Source organism: Vitis vinifera, chromosome 6, assembly GCF_030704535.1.
Source record: "Vitis vinifera cultivar Pinot Noir 40024 chromosome 6, ASM3070453v1".
Lineage (NCBI taxonomy): Eukaryota > Viridiplantae > Streptophyta > Magnoliopsida > Vitales > Vitaceae > Vitis > Vitis vinifera.
This window is the reverse complement of record NC_081810.1, coordinates 6992143-7007122: the sequence shown is the minus strand read 5'-3', so window position 1 is coordinate 7007122 and position 14980 is coordinate 6992143. Positions and strand designations below refer to the sequence as shown.

Below are 14980 nucleotides of genomic sequence, written 5' to 3'. Positions count from 1 at the left end.
AACAATGCTTTATCTGATAGACTTCTGAGTAATATAATGGATATCAAACTTGGTTAGAAGTACCAACCATCTCATGAGTCGACCGACCAAAGTGGGTCTGTCAAACAAATATCTCAAGGGATCTAATCGAGATATTAAGTGCATCGAATACTCGATCATGTAATGTCTCAATCTCCGAGTGGCCCAGACCAATGCCAAACAAAAGCACTCAATCATGACATGTCTCGTCTCATAATCTAACACCATCTTACTCAAATAATAAATAATTTGCTCATTTCTTAAATCATTGAGTTGAGCCAACATGTATCCCAAAGCTATGTCTGAAATTGACAAGTATAGGAGTAAGGGACGACCTGGTGTAGGAGACACCAAGACTGGAGGTGACAACAAGTACTCTCTGATCCTCTCAAATGCGCGTTGGCACTGATCATCCCAAACAGTAGGTTGACTCTTCCTCAAGAGTCGAAAAATGGGCACACAAATGTGTGTCAATTTGGCAATGAATCTACTGATGTACTGAAGTCTACCCAAGAAACCTCTAATCTCTCTCTCAGTCCTCGGTATAGGCATGTCAAATATGACTCTGATCTTATCTAGATCTGCCTCTATCACTCTCTTACTGACCATGTATCCTAGTAGCTTCCCAGAAGTCACTCTAAAAGTGCACTTATTGGGATTCAGTCTCAATCTGAACTGTCTGATCCTCTCAAAGAATCTCTCCAAAGTCGCTAGGTGATCTGCTTTATTTTAGGATTTCACTATCATGTCATTTACATAAACCTCGACATCCTAATGCATCATGTCATGGAATAGGGTAGCTATTGCTCTTTGATAGGTAGTTCCTGTATTCTTCAACCCGAATGGCATGACTCTGCAGTAGTAAGTACCCCACTTGGTAATGAAAGACGTCTTCTCCATGTTCTCTAGAGCCATCAGAATTTGATTGTAGCCGAAAAACTTGTCCATAAAGGACAACATTGAATGACCTGTCGTACTATCAATTAGCATGTCAATGTGTGGGAGAGGAAAATCATCCTTAGGACTGACCTTGTTGAAATCTCGAAAATCAACACAAACTCTCACATTGCCATCATTTTTGGGAACAAGGGTGACATTGGCCAACCACTTGGGATACTCGACCACTGATAAAAAATCCCACACTGAGCTGTTTCTAAATCTCCTCATTCACATGCAAACTTCAACGAGGGTGCAATTGTCTCAACTTCTGCTTAACCAGTTTGGCATGAGGTAGAAGTGGTAAACGATGCTGGACGATAGATAGATTAAGGCTCGACATGTCCTCATAAGACCATACGAAAAGGTCCAGATACGATCTGAGTTATTGGATGAGGATATCCTTCTCATCTATAAATAAATCCAATCCGATCCTCAGCTCCCTAAGATGATCTACTGTCCGAAATCAACAACATTCATGTCTCTTGTAGCAGGTGAAACTTTCTGATCAATGGGACCCGAATTAGAAGCAGAAGATGAGTCATCATCTAAATCATGTTGTACAATCTCATCATCTATATCAAATATATGTGATGTGGGTGAAGAGAGTATAGATAAAGTGATATCACAAGAGAGAGTACAGATAAAGTGATATCACAAGGGACAGATAGATACTTGAAAATGCTTAAATCCATAAATGAAGAGTCATGAACATCGTTAGAAAGGAAGACAAATCCCGATAAAACATCAAATGAAAGAGATGGGTCCACAAAGTCAAACGCTTTCTCATCTAGGTTAACAATGCCCTCAAACAAGTCATCTACAACCATAGCATTCTTTGAAAACTCCAGAGCAAGAGCAGTTTGGATCTCCACAGCAACCTCGATGGCGGACACCCCAAAGAGATCAAATGGCGAAGCAAGCTCAGGCTGAAATATCTTGTCAATCTAACTCATACTCATCGCGAGCATCTCATCAATGTACTCGTCATGTGGAACAACTCCATATATCATGTCCCGAGTCTCAGCAAATATCCCATGCTCATCGATCTCATTCGAAAAATAGAGTGTCATAAGGCTCATATGATCTAGAGATGATGGGACGGCTAATGCAGATGCGGAAGTGCCAGGAGCTCCATCACTCAACTAAAATTGATGGACAAGATATTGAAGCTCAGCCTCCTTAATAGTGCTAAATCCATCAATAATCCCATCTGACTGCATCTATAGCTATGGTGCCCTCACAAAGTAGTCAGCTAAGCTCATGTTGTATGGGCGAACAAGATAGTCAAATGATGTGTGAGTCAATCGGGTCTTCACTCTCTTCTTGTGCAATCGAGCCATATATTGATAATCGACCTCAATAGGAATGAACCCGAGTCCAAATGGTACATCATGATCAGGGATAACTATAAACTCATTGGGCCCATACTAACGTCACCCTAATCCCATGCCAGGAAAATAAGACATGCTCATCATCATGTCAAGTATCACTGTGTTATCGTGCTAATCAAAAGACATAGCCATGAAGTCTCTACAAAAGTCTTCAATTTCAAGAGTTTGTACCTCATCAAATGTGAACCCAGTCAGAAATGGGTCATCTTCATTATGGCTGATCTGAAGCACTAGCTCGAAATAAACAAACATATCTCCAATAGACCACACTGTGACGACTTGCCTATCATGAATGAACTTCACCTCCTAGGTCGTTGCCTCAACCCGTCTCGCTATAGTTCAAGATGGATTTACATTGCGCATATCAATAGGAATCAGAGCATGAGACTGGCTATTGCACCGCCTTGAGACATGTCATTCAAGACTTGATTGATCAGGGTTTGGTTCACTTAGGTCAGTCAAGTGTAACCACTAACCCATTACCGGCCCATATTACACACGTGGTTCCTTCTCCGACCGATGGCATACATTTCATTGACTTTATTACGCTTGATTATCATATCCACATGTTGAGTTGGGATGAGTCAAAGTTGGAGCCTATAGTATTAGATGGGATTTATGAGGTAGGTGGAGTGACTTTAGGCCCACGGATGCCCACACCATTCAAATTGGTTCCCAATGTGACACCAGTACAGTTGACCATAGCTGAGCCATTAACTTTCCCATGTTACAGTGTTTAAACTCCCTTTGTTTTGATTTCAGATATTGATGAGATTCATACTTTGTATGTTGATGATGTTTATATTCCAGATATACAGTATGTTATTCGCGAAGATAGGGTAGTATGACAACAACCTCTCACAGCCGCTAGACCCTTGGAGGGTACATCATCTCATGAGGAGCTCATGAGAGATGATGATGAGATCCTGAGATAGTTGCAGAGCACCCATGCTCGTATATCTATTTGGAGCTTATTGGCATCTTCTAGCACTCATAGAGATGCATTGATTCGATCCTTGAGTTAGATCAGGGTCGAGACTACCACTACTCCCGAGGAATTGATTCACATGATGACGGTTGGAAAAGCCACTTAGATTGTGTTTTCTGATGATGATTTTTCACCCAAGGGTTCAGACCATCAATTTACTCAGGGTTCCAAACTCAACGGTGGCAACTAAACACGAGGGTTGCGCTTGTTGGGGGACTTAACCCAACACCTTACGGCACGAGCTAACAACAACCATCTGATGAAGGGAAGAAGGAATGGCTCTAACTCTATGAATATAAGGTCGGCCTAATAATAGGTTAAAGGATGTAGGAATCCTTAAAACTTGGAACATAGTAGGAAATATGGTCAGACCTATCAATAGCTCAATCTCCAAAGTGCCTATGACCTCCCTCTTAGTGTTATCATATGCTTTGACTGTTTGAGTAAATGGACCAAAATCTGAGGACGCATAACCGAGGGCGATGGTAGTAGCTAACGGGCAGATGTTCAAGGCTGAGCCATTGTCTAAAATGACAGATAGGACTCGGTGGCCTAAATAACCAATTGAGATGTATAGAGGAAACTAAGCAGTAGAGAAAGCATATTGATTGCACAAATATCCATGAAACCTAGCTTTAAGCTATATAGGTCTTCAAAGATCGGACTCCAGTCAGCATCAATGTGTCGGCTTCCTCCAGAATGCTCCCAAACATCGATATAGCACGTCGCTAGACCATACTCCTAACCTCTAGCTCGGTAAAAAAAAACAAGCACACACAAGGCCTCACACCTGCAAAAGTAAGAGCCGAAATGAAGGAAATGACCGAAACCAGAGGGTTGGAGGTAAGTGGATTGATGTGATACTCACACGAACAAGCAACATGCAATCAAACAGAAGAAGAACAGTCATGCAACAGACAGTTAAGCGGAATACAGATATATCACCCATGTCCACACATAAGCCATGATAATCAAGATGAATAGTGACAAATACAACATGCTCAAAGATGATCAAGATAATATACAAGCTAAAGAATCAACACATCAAGTCAAAAAATATACAACAATGAGTCTATACATGTGAGGTGAGTAGAAAAATCATGGCAAGATCAAAGTCACTATGCTAAGATAGGCAAGATAATCAATCAATATAATCAACATGTCAATGTCCTAAAATGAATATAATAACCAAGCATGCATCAAGGATAATGATATCAAGAGCTCTCAATGTGCAATCAACAGTCAAGCAAACAAAAACACAAAGAGAGGTGAGTGTCCACGGATTGACCAATCAAACGCCACATTTGCCTCATCTTAAGTTCGAGCTTGACCTTCTTGAGACTTTCCAGTGGAGTCGCCATTTTGTGGATCCTACATTTCTGCACATGCGCTTCCACTCGATGGCGAACTCGTTTTTTATTTGAAAAAGATTTATTTTTTAGAAAATGACTTAGAGTCACCACTTACTTTTGTTTTATTTTTAAAGGGAAAACAAAATAAAAAAGAAAACCCTAAGTGTGACTCCTTATTTGGAAAAGATGGCATGTGAAAAACCAAATTTGGGTTGGGGGGTCAGGTTACTTATTGGGAAGGTACAAAAAAGACTGTAGTACCCCTCTAAGCCCTAAAATAGGTCTCTACTAAATAAAATGAAACAAGTATGACAATTGATTGATTAAACATGGATACCAAAAGAACATCAATCTAAAAATAATTGAATGAACAAGAGAGACAAATAGTGTACCTGAGTAATGAGCTGATTGTTTCATGGAAAACAAAGGTTAGTAAACAAACATAGAATAATCGCATGTGTCACAAAGCAAATCAATCAAGCATGGCAATCAATCAATCAATGAAAAAAAATCACTGATGTTGGGATCCCACCAAAGCCCAATTTATTTTTGCTTGAATCAATCCCATAAATTCCATCATTTGGAATTACAAAATTAAATTCATGCTTACTTTAAAACATTTTAAAAAATCAAGGAAAATGCGAAATGATGCTTGTCGGAAAGAAAATGATAGCAAATTTTATTGGAAAATGGATTTGTGGGACCTAAAAAAAATCTAAGGATGAAAAATTGAAAAGATGAAATTATTTGAAAAACTAGAATTTGGAAAAATTATTTGCAAACTGGGGCTTGGAAAATTATTTTCAAAATCAGAGAGGAAGAAATGGAAGAATGACATGTGGCCCAAATGTTGTATGCAAAAGGTGGTCATGCATGGAACATTTTCTTCTGGGCGCATTCTGGAGGAGTACTCTTTCTGCCGTTTCTTTTTTCAGTGCAGTGAGCCTAATTTGAAAGGCTGATTCAACTTCTGATCCAGGTCGCCTTGAGGAAAATATCACAATTTGTTTTCCTTTAAATCTTGCCAAAGAGTACCGTGTCTTTGTCAGTAGTTTCAATCTTATTTTGTCTTCACACTCTTTTTTTATAAGTGGTTCCGAGATGGGGTAAACATCAAGCTAGAAATTATTATATACGAAGGTTGACCTCTTCCAATGTGATACGGAGCCAAATGTACATGTGGATCTAAAACTACTTAAACTTTCAGAAAAGCACCAGCTCTGATAATTCCCACATCTACAACATCACCTGTAAATTTTTTATTTATGAGGTAACAGAATGCAATGCGCTTAGTTGACCGGAATGGCATTGTTTTTTCACAACCTACATGAACACCATCAAAGCTTGCAATCACGCCCCCCTCCTTCAAGACATTGTTTGCATCAGAAGTGGGCTTAACTCTCCACACGAGTACATCCTCATTCGACTGAACTTTTAGGCAAGAACACAGTGCAGGATTCTCTAACTTTTGCAACAATATTCCAAGGCAAGGGAAACCAGTGTACTTCCTATTTTTCTCGTAGTCAACCAAAAAAATGAGACACAATTGTAGTTGGAATCACATATCCAATATTCTCAACATCTTCAGATCTGAAAACCTGAAATGCAACTCTAATGCACTCCCCTTGGTCATTTAACGCATGACCACCACTATTACCAGGATTTATTGCTGCATCAATTTGAATGCCCAACAAATAAGATGAACCATGAGCATAAGATGTAACCTCTATGTGCGATACCATCCCTTTTGTAACCGAAATAGTATCTCCTTCAAGCAGATATCCCACTACAGTTACTGCAATCTGAAGACGTGGCAAGTGTCCTAAATTGAGTGGTTCAGCTCCTTCCAGAATTCTTCACTTTCTACTGAAAGTAAAGCTATATCACATTCAATACCTCGTGTTAAAACCTTAGCCACATATTTTATATCATCTCCCATTCTCTTCATTTTGCCTCATGCTTGACATTGAAGGTGAGTCCCCATCTTTATGAGACATGGCAACGGATATTCCATTTGTGCCAATGTAACTTGTAAAGCTGCTTCATGTGTGGCTACTCGCTTGTTAAAGATATCAAGGATAAGGACAGGGCAGTCACAGACTCTAACATCTCCACCAAAAGCCTTTTCCAAATCACGCAACTGCATTGCTGAAAACTCGTCATCAAATGTTACAGTCTCAACATCCAATGCATGGATTGCACTTTTAATTTCTGCAACCTTGCCAGATTCAATATATGTCCTTGGATTTGGAACACTAAGTTTTTGAGATGTAGAACCAACAACCATAAGTCCAACAATGTCAGCTAATTGGGCCAGTTCTTTAAGTGATTCTTCTATACCAAAGGAATACTCCATGTCACCTTTGCACTCAACAACAACTAGGTATGCTTTTTCCTATAACAAAAAACCTCTCTTCTATTACACAACTTGAACCCATTATCATCTCTCTCATTCACCTTTATTTTTCTTAACTCTAGTGGGGGCCTTTAAGGTTTTCTCTTCCGCTTTGGTGCCTGTGACTCCATCAACCACTGCAAACACCTCTTCTTCTTTCACATCAACCACGGGCTTCGGTAGAGATAGGTCATCAGAGACATGACTCTAACTCTTTGTTGGAGAACTCTGAAGAGTCCAAAAGAAGTAATGGTATGCATTCTAAAAGTAATAGCAGGATTTGGACAAATACGAACTGGAGGGAATGAAGAGTGAGGCTCGTGGACTAGAGACGAGGAGGGGATGATGGAAAAATGGGTATGGTGATAGCTTCAATGGGTATGAATGTCTGGAGGATGGTGAGTTGGTCATGACGTTTCAGACAGGAGTGGTTTGGCCTAAGATTCAGGTTTGATGGAATGGGGTTTCGGTGGAGGGTTTACAAAGGTTTTGGGTTGTCATTGGTGAAATGAATGATGTAGGGTAGTGAGAGAAGTGGGCTTACAGGGTATTGAAAGATAGAGATATGGGTATGGTGGTGAGTATGATGGGTATGTGGTGAATATGGAAGGAATAAGTTGAAGGTGGTGGTCAAATGGGAAATGAGTAATGGTATGGATATAGAAGATGACTTAACAACAAATTGTAATGGGGTTGGCCACACCCATGCATGATGATCACATACGTGTGGGGTTCATGACTTATGATGTGGCAGAAAGCAAATGATGAGGTTCTGGTGGTATTAGGCAACGAGGTGCATCATTTATATGACTTCTCATTCCCAAATCCTGTGTTTCCATGAAACATGAATCACTTTTTCTAGTCTCTCCAGAACTCAACTAACATGATGAACTTGATTTATGGATTTCTAGACCCGTGGAAGCAAAATATGCAAAACTGCTATCCTTAATTGAACTATTACATAATGAAATAGGTTTCTTGGAAATCTCTCCAAATTTTTGAACTTCTTTTTCTAGTGCTTCCTTAACAAACTGGAGTGTGAGGATGGAGTCGACCAATGGGTCTTGATCTATCAAGGGCTGATCAGTTTCACTTTTTTCTTTTTTAATCTCCCAAGACAGGTCAGCAGCTAAATCATCTTGTGAAAGATCTTCAACTTCTCCTACAATTTCTTTACTATAATCCGTTTGAAGTTCCCCACCAAAAAGTCAGCATCTCAATTGCACAAGACCCAATATTATTGATCTTAGTGTCCTCAACAAGTGAAATTCCATTAGGAGCCTAATTGACACTTGTGATAGGGTCGATTTCGTCTTCAAGCATAACAACTTCTAAGGTAGAACCATTTGAAGCATCCCATAGATATGCAGTGACTTCAAGAGCAATTGCTAGAATGTTGCTGCTACCCCAGTCCAGTAAATTCAAGTGACAATCATCCACCAAGTCAGGAACATTCAATATTCTCTCAGATGGTGATACACATACCAGGGCATTCCACAACTAGATATACAGGAGTTGGGAAATACGGAGAATGAAATTGCTAAAAACAGAGCAAGAACGAGAGATCCGAGGAGTTATTAGGCAAAGACTCATTTCATGAGTGATAAACAGGCTGAAAACTGGTGGGACAAACTGAGGGCAACAATATGACTATCAAATACCCAACCCCAAACCCAAAGAGGAATCCAACTATTTACAGGGCAAAATCAAGAATATGAGATGAAACCAAAACAGGGCATTATATGCAAACAAATCAGATTCAACCAAAATAACCAAGAAACTTTTGATATCCAAACTGAACAACAAAATAATGCTCATAGGTCAGCAGAGAATGAAATAGAACATTAAGAAATGGAAACGTGTCAAGCTCAAAGTGTCCTAACCTGGAAGTCCACAGTACAACCTTCTTCCGCTTATCCTCTTTCAGTTCCTTTGTAAGACCTTTTTTTTTTTCTCAGTCGGTTTCCCCTCAAGCTTCCTTTACTATGCTTCTTTAACCTCAGCTCACCATTTTCACTCACACAAGAAATGATTCCTTCCGCCTCCCCAAAATCTCAACTCACCATTCTTCTCTTTGTTCTCCTAAGCTTTCTCTTAGTTGATCCCTTCTAGCTTCTTTTCTTCCTAGTCTTTTTTTTTTCTCCCCAGTTATCTCTTTTTTTGCATGTAACCACCATGCACCCCAAGCAACTACCCCTTCAAGCAACCAAAAACACTCTCATCTCTGTAACAACTTGCTCTCTCTCAAATCTTCAAAAACCGTTTTTGAATATTCCCATAACACATGTCGTTCTCTCATTGCACCTTCAACCCACTACTGTGATTCCCTAATGGCCTCTCCAAAGGTGACACGTGGACCTCTAAGATTCCACCATGTGGCAAAATAAACACCTGCAAAAACAAACCCTAAAATGGGGATCTACAAAAAGCTTCAAAAATAAAAATTGTCCCTCAAAAAAACTATTTCAACTTTTGTAATAATATTTTTAATTAACTATATATATTTATAATAATAAAACTATTTAAAATATATGTACTATAAATTTAATTAATTCTATGTAACAAATTTAATGCAAAAATAATTATTAATTATTAATTATTATGGTCATATTATTTATAAATAATAATATTATCAATTAATTATTATATATTGTTTTGAATTTAATTAAAGGTTAATTTAATTTTGTTCAATAAGAAGATTAATGATTTGGTTAGTGAATTGATTGATTAATAAATCAAAAAAGTTGATTAGTTTGTTGAAAAAGTCACTCCTAGAGATACAAATATAAATTATTAAGGACTTCACTTACTTGGTTATTGGATAGATTCTTTAGATTAACATTGGATTCTGACAAGGAGTCATTGTGATATTATCATACAACTTATATGTTACAATTCATTTTTTTTTTTTTTTTTTTCCAGTCAGAAGTCTAATAGTAAAGTCTATTTGATGTTTTTGCCTTGCCCGTCTATATAGAGAGATATGTCGAGCATCTCAAATCAACATACATTATATATTAGGCCCAATTGTAATGCTATAGCTATAGCGCATGAGATAGACACATGATATTTTCAATACCATATAATAGATAATTACCACCATCCCCATTACGGAAATGGGGTATATACAATACTAATACATCATATGTAAACATTTATCAAATATGACCCTAATACCTAAAAAAAAAGTAGTTGACAAGAAATTCTATCTATATCGTGTCTTAAAGACACAATTTTATTATTTTATACTAAAATCATGTCCTAGAGACATGATTTTATTATTTTACATTGAAATCGTGCCTTGAAGACATGAATTTTCTATTTTTAAACTAAAATTATGTTTTTGAAACACAATTTTAATAAAATGCACCACGGTCAGGGGATAATGGTTTCAAAATGCACTACACTAAAGTTGTGTTTTTTAAACATAATTTTAATAAAGTACACTAAAATTGTGCCTTCAAAATACAATTTAAGTATTTTACATTGTTTTACAATAGAGTTGTGGCTCGAAGACATGATTTCAAAATTTGAAACTCAATATTTGAAACTAAAATTATGTTTACAAAACAAATTTTAATAAAATGCACTGCTTCACATTAAGGTTGTATGTTTGGGACATGATTTTAACAAAACAAACTAAAATAGTGTTTTCAAAACATGATATCTATGTGATACTGTAGACCCCTTTTGGTGGTGAGGGCCCGGGAGTTGATTTTTCTTTACTTTTCATTATATTTTTAGAAGGGGTAGGGGACCCCAGCTGGAGGCTTGGATCCCGTCTGCATGAGACGTGCAACGATAGAGGGGTGATGGCTGACCATGCTTGCTGATGTGATGAATAGGAAAGGGAAGGGTGGCTTGCGAAAGAAAAGAGAAACATGGGATGGGAAGAAAAAAAAAAGGAGAAAAAAAGGAGAGGGACATTGACGAGGGAGAGTGAAGTTTTCTTGAGTTTTGGGTGAGAGTTTTAGGGAGAAAGCTGCTACAAGGAAAGCATTTTTTTTTTTTTTTGGGGAGGCCACGTATTCCGCATCCACAGAGAGAGCGGCAGGGGGAGAATCGCTCAGGTTTGGTCATCCTTCACCTAGCGTTCTTCATTTTTATTCTATTTTATTTTATTTTGATGGACACGCTAAGCTTTTTGCTGATGTTTGGATACTCGCTTTGATCATTGAATGTGTTAAATCTGCTTCTCGTTCTCACTTGGTGGGTCTCTGTTTTCTTTCCCCTATGTGAGTTGCAAGATTATTATGCTATCTATTCGTATGTCGAGACCATTTGGACCCTCCCACCAGTTTCTTTTGAAGGCTAGTAGACATTCCTCGAAGTGGAGTTTGGATTTAATAACATGATCCTTTCTTACATATATATGCTTGGTTTCTCTTCACTCTCTTCTCTGTTTCTATTTTCTTTTTTTGAGTGACGGGTATCATGTTTGAATTGACTGCCTGGATTAGGCCGTATCGGAGAGAATTTAACATCAGAGTTTTGAGGATATTGCCCTTCTTGTCTGTTTGGTGAGCTGGAAGTTACTTATCTAAGAAAGGTATAAAGGAGATCCTTCATTTGATGACTCCTCTTTGGTCCAAATAATTCCCGGAAGTGTAGCATGTGACCCTGACACTAGCACAAATAATGGGAGCTTGATGATGAACAGAGGAAGCGTCCAAGTGCAAGCAAGACACGAATCAGCATCAACCTCCATCACCACCACCTGGCGCCACGTAGCTTTCTTGAAAGTGGTGGCAAGATCAAAGTAGCCACTTCAAAGATCCATTTCGCTCAGGTTCATCAGAAGTTCAAAAATATCTCTATCAATAGGAAGACCCAGGCGTTACCAAAGGGAATCATTTAATATAGTGCAGCCAACCTGCAATGCCGTGGGCAAGCACCCATTTCTTGTGCCCAGATGCTGACCCAATGGCCATGACCCTAAGTTTTTTTGCCATGCGGATCATTATCCACCTCCTGACCACCCATCAAACTCCTCAATGGCCCAATCTCACCCACAACAGCCACTCCGTCCATCAAATAGTCACTGCCGGAGATGGAGCCTGCCACTCATCGCCGTCGCCGCTTTCCTCTTCATCAAGATCTCCGTCCAGCGCTGGAGACGGCGGTGAGACCAGCAGCGCCGGCCATGGCAGCGGCGGTGCGAATGCCAGCAGAAGCAGCAGCCCCCCACCTCTATTCCCTCATACCATCATGGCCATCATCGACATGAAGGCCTTATTCCCCACCGCCGACTTGCTATCCGTTGGCCACCCTTTTGTTTTTTTAAAAAAATAAAGTGGCAGCCACCCCTAGATCTTCATGGTGGATGTTTGGCTGGTGGGCTCTATTGGTGGGCTCCCAAAGCCCAAGTTGTAGGTTTAGATTAGTTCATATGGGCCTTAAGCCCCATCCTCCAAGTTCGGCCAAGTATACGGCCCTCTCAAGTCCTTTTTCTAATGTTACAAATATGTTTTTCCTATGAAGATTTTAAAATCAGCTATACAAAATATCATTTTCGAAATAACTTCCTAAAAATTCATTTTAAATTCGGTTTGTAAAATTCTGATTCTCGAAAATTCAATCTCGAAAATTCCCCTATGCAATTTCACTCGTTTAAATATTATGATTGTTAATTATTATTATTTTATATGTATCGATTTATCATCTTTTAAAAGTCTCATTCATTAAAGTCTAATTCTTCAAAAATTCCATGTTTTAATTTAAATTTTCAATTCTAAAAATTCCACAATACGTTTAAATCTCATTTTCATCCACTAGAGTTATCCTCCTATATTTATCTATTTAAATTCTAATCCTTCAAAAATTCCATATTTTAATTTAATCTTTCAATCCTAAAAATTCTACAATTCATTTAAATCTTATTTTCATCCATTAGAATTATCCTCCCATATTTACCTAGTTATTTAAGGTCTAATCTTTCAAAAATCCCATGTTTTAATTGAATCCTTCAAATATTCGTTTAAATCCCATTTTCATTAAATAGAATCAATATCTCATATTAATCTAGTCTAATCTTTCAAAAATCCTCTGTCTTAATTTAATTATTCTAATATTCGTTTAAATCTTATTTTCAAATATTCGTTTAAATCCCATTTTCATTAAATAGAATCAATATCTCATATTAATCTAGTTTAATCTTTCAAAAATCCCATGTTTTAATTTAATCCTTCAAATATTCGTTTAAATCCCATTTTCATTAAATAGAATCAATATCTCATATTAATCTAGTCTAATCTCTCAAAAATCCTCTGTCTTAATTTAATTATTCAAATATTCGTTTAAATCTTATTTTCAAATATTCGTTTAAATCCCATTTTCATTAAATAGAATCAATATCTCATATTAATCTAGTCTAATCTCTCAAAAATCCCCTGTCTTAATTTAATTATTCAAATATTCGTTTAAATCTTATTTTCATCAATTAGAATCATTATCCCGTATTTATTTAGCTATTCAAAGTCTAACCCTTTCAAAAATCTCATGTCTTAATTTAATTTTTCTATAATTCGTTTAAATCTTATTTATGTCAATTAGAATTGTTATCATATATTTATCTAGTTATTTAAAGCTCAATCCCTCAAAAATCCTATGTCTTAATCTAATCTTTCAATAATCCGTTCAAGTCTCATTTTCATCAATTAGAATTATTATCATATAATTATCTAGCTATTCAAAGTCTAACCCTTTCAAAAATCCCATATCTTAATTTAATTTTTCTATAATTGGTTTAAATCTTATTTTCATCGATTAGAATTATTATCACGTATTTATCCAATTATTTAAAGTCCAATCTTTCAAAAACCTCATGTCCTAATTTAATTTTTCAATCCTAGAAATTCCATTATTCGTCTAAATTTTATTTTTGTTAATTAGAATTCTTATTCCATATCTATTTATTTATATAAAGCCCAATTCTTCAAAAATCCAACTTCTGAATTAAATTTTCAATCCCAAAAATTATACTATTCATCTTTATTCGCCTAAATATTATTCTCGTTAATTAGTGTTATAATCCCATACTTATCAATTTATTCAAAGCCTAATCCTTCAAAAATCCAACTCCCTAATTTGATTTTCAATTAAAAAGATTCCACTATTCATTTATTATTATTATTATTATAATTCGTTTAAACTTTATTTTTGTTAATTAGCATCGTTATTCCATATTTATTTATTTATTTCAATCATTAAAATTCAATTCTTCAAAACCGGATTTCCAAATTTAATCTTTAGACTCAAAAATTCCACCATTCACTTTTATTCATTTAAATATCATTTTTGTTATCTTTATTATAAATTCCACGTTTACTTATTTCTTTCTTCTAAAAATTCCAATAATTAAAGTTCGATTATTCAAATATTCGACTTTCAAACTTAATTTTCAAAATCCCACTATTCACTTTCATCTGTTCAAACATCATTTTTGTCGAAATCCAAGTTTCCAATTAATTTCTAATCTCACAAATCTCACTATTCACTTTCATCCGTTCCAATATCGTTTTGATCAATTAATAACATTATTCTATGTTTACCTATTTATTTCTCTTAAAAAAATCTCAATCACTAAAGTCTAATTCTTCAAAATTCCGATTTCCAAATTTAGCTATCTGAAATTCCAATTGCCCTATCTCCGAAGTTAATTTTCAATTCCCAATATTCTGATTATCGTATTTACCCAGTTACTCATTTGTTATCATCATTATTTTTGTTACCATTTTATTTGTTCATTTCTAAAAAGTCCGCCTTCAAATGATTTTCAAGATTTCCAATTTTCATAAATCGACTTTCATAATTTCTATTTCTCAAATAACTTACGATTCTGATTTCTTTCAAAATTTAACTCCCAAAATTCCAATTTTCGCAACTTAATTTTTTTTTT

The 14980-nt window shown here is 36.5% G+C and overlaps 1 pseudogene; it reads right to left on the bottom strand.

Annotated features, from left to right (window-relative positions):
* Positions 1 to 5497: 5497 nt before the first annotated feature.
* On the bottom strand, positions 5498 to 6636 carry LOC100263798 (protease Do-like 2, chloroplastic; annotated as a pseudogene).
* Between the last annotated feature and the right edge of the window lie 8344 nt (positions 6637 to 14980).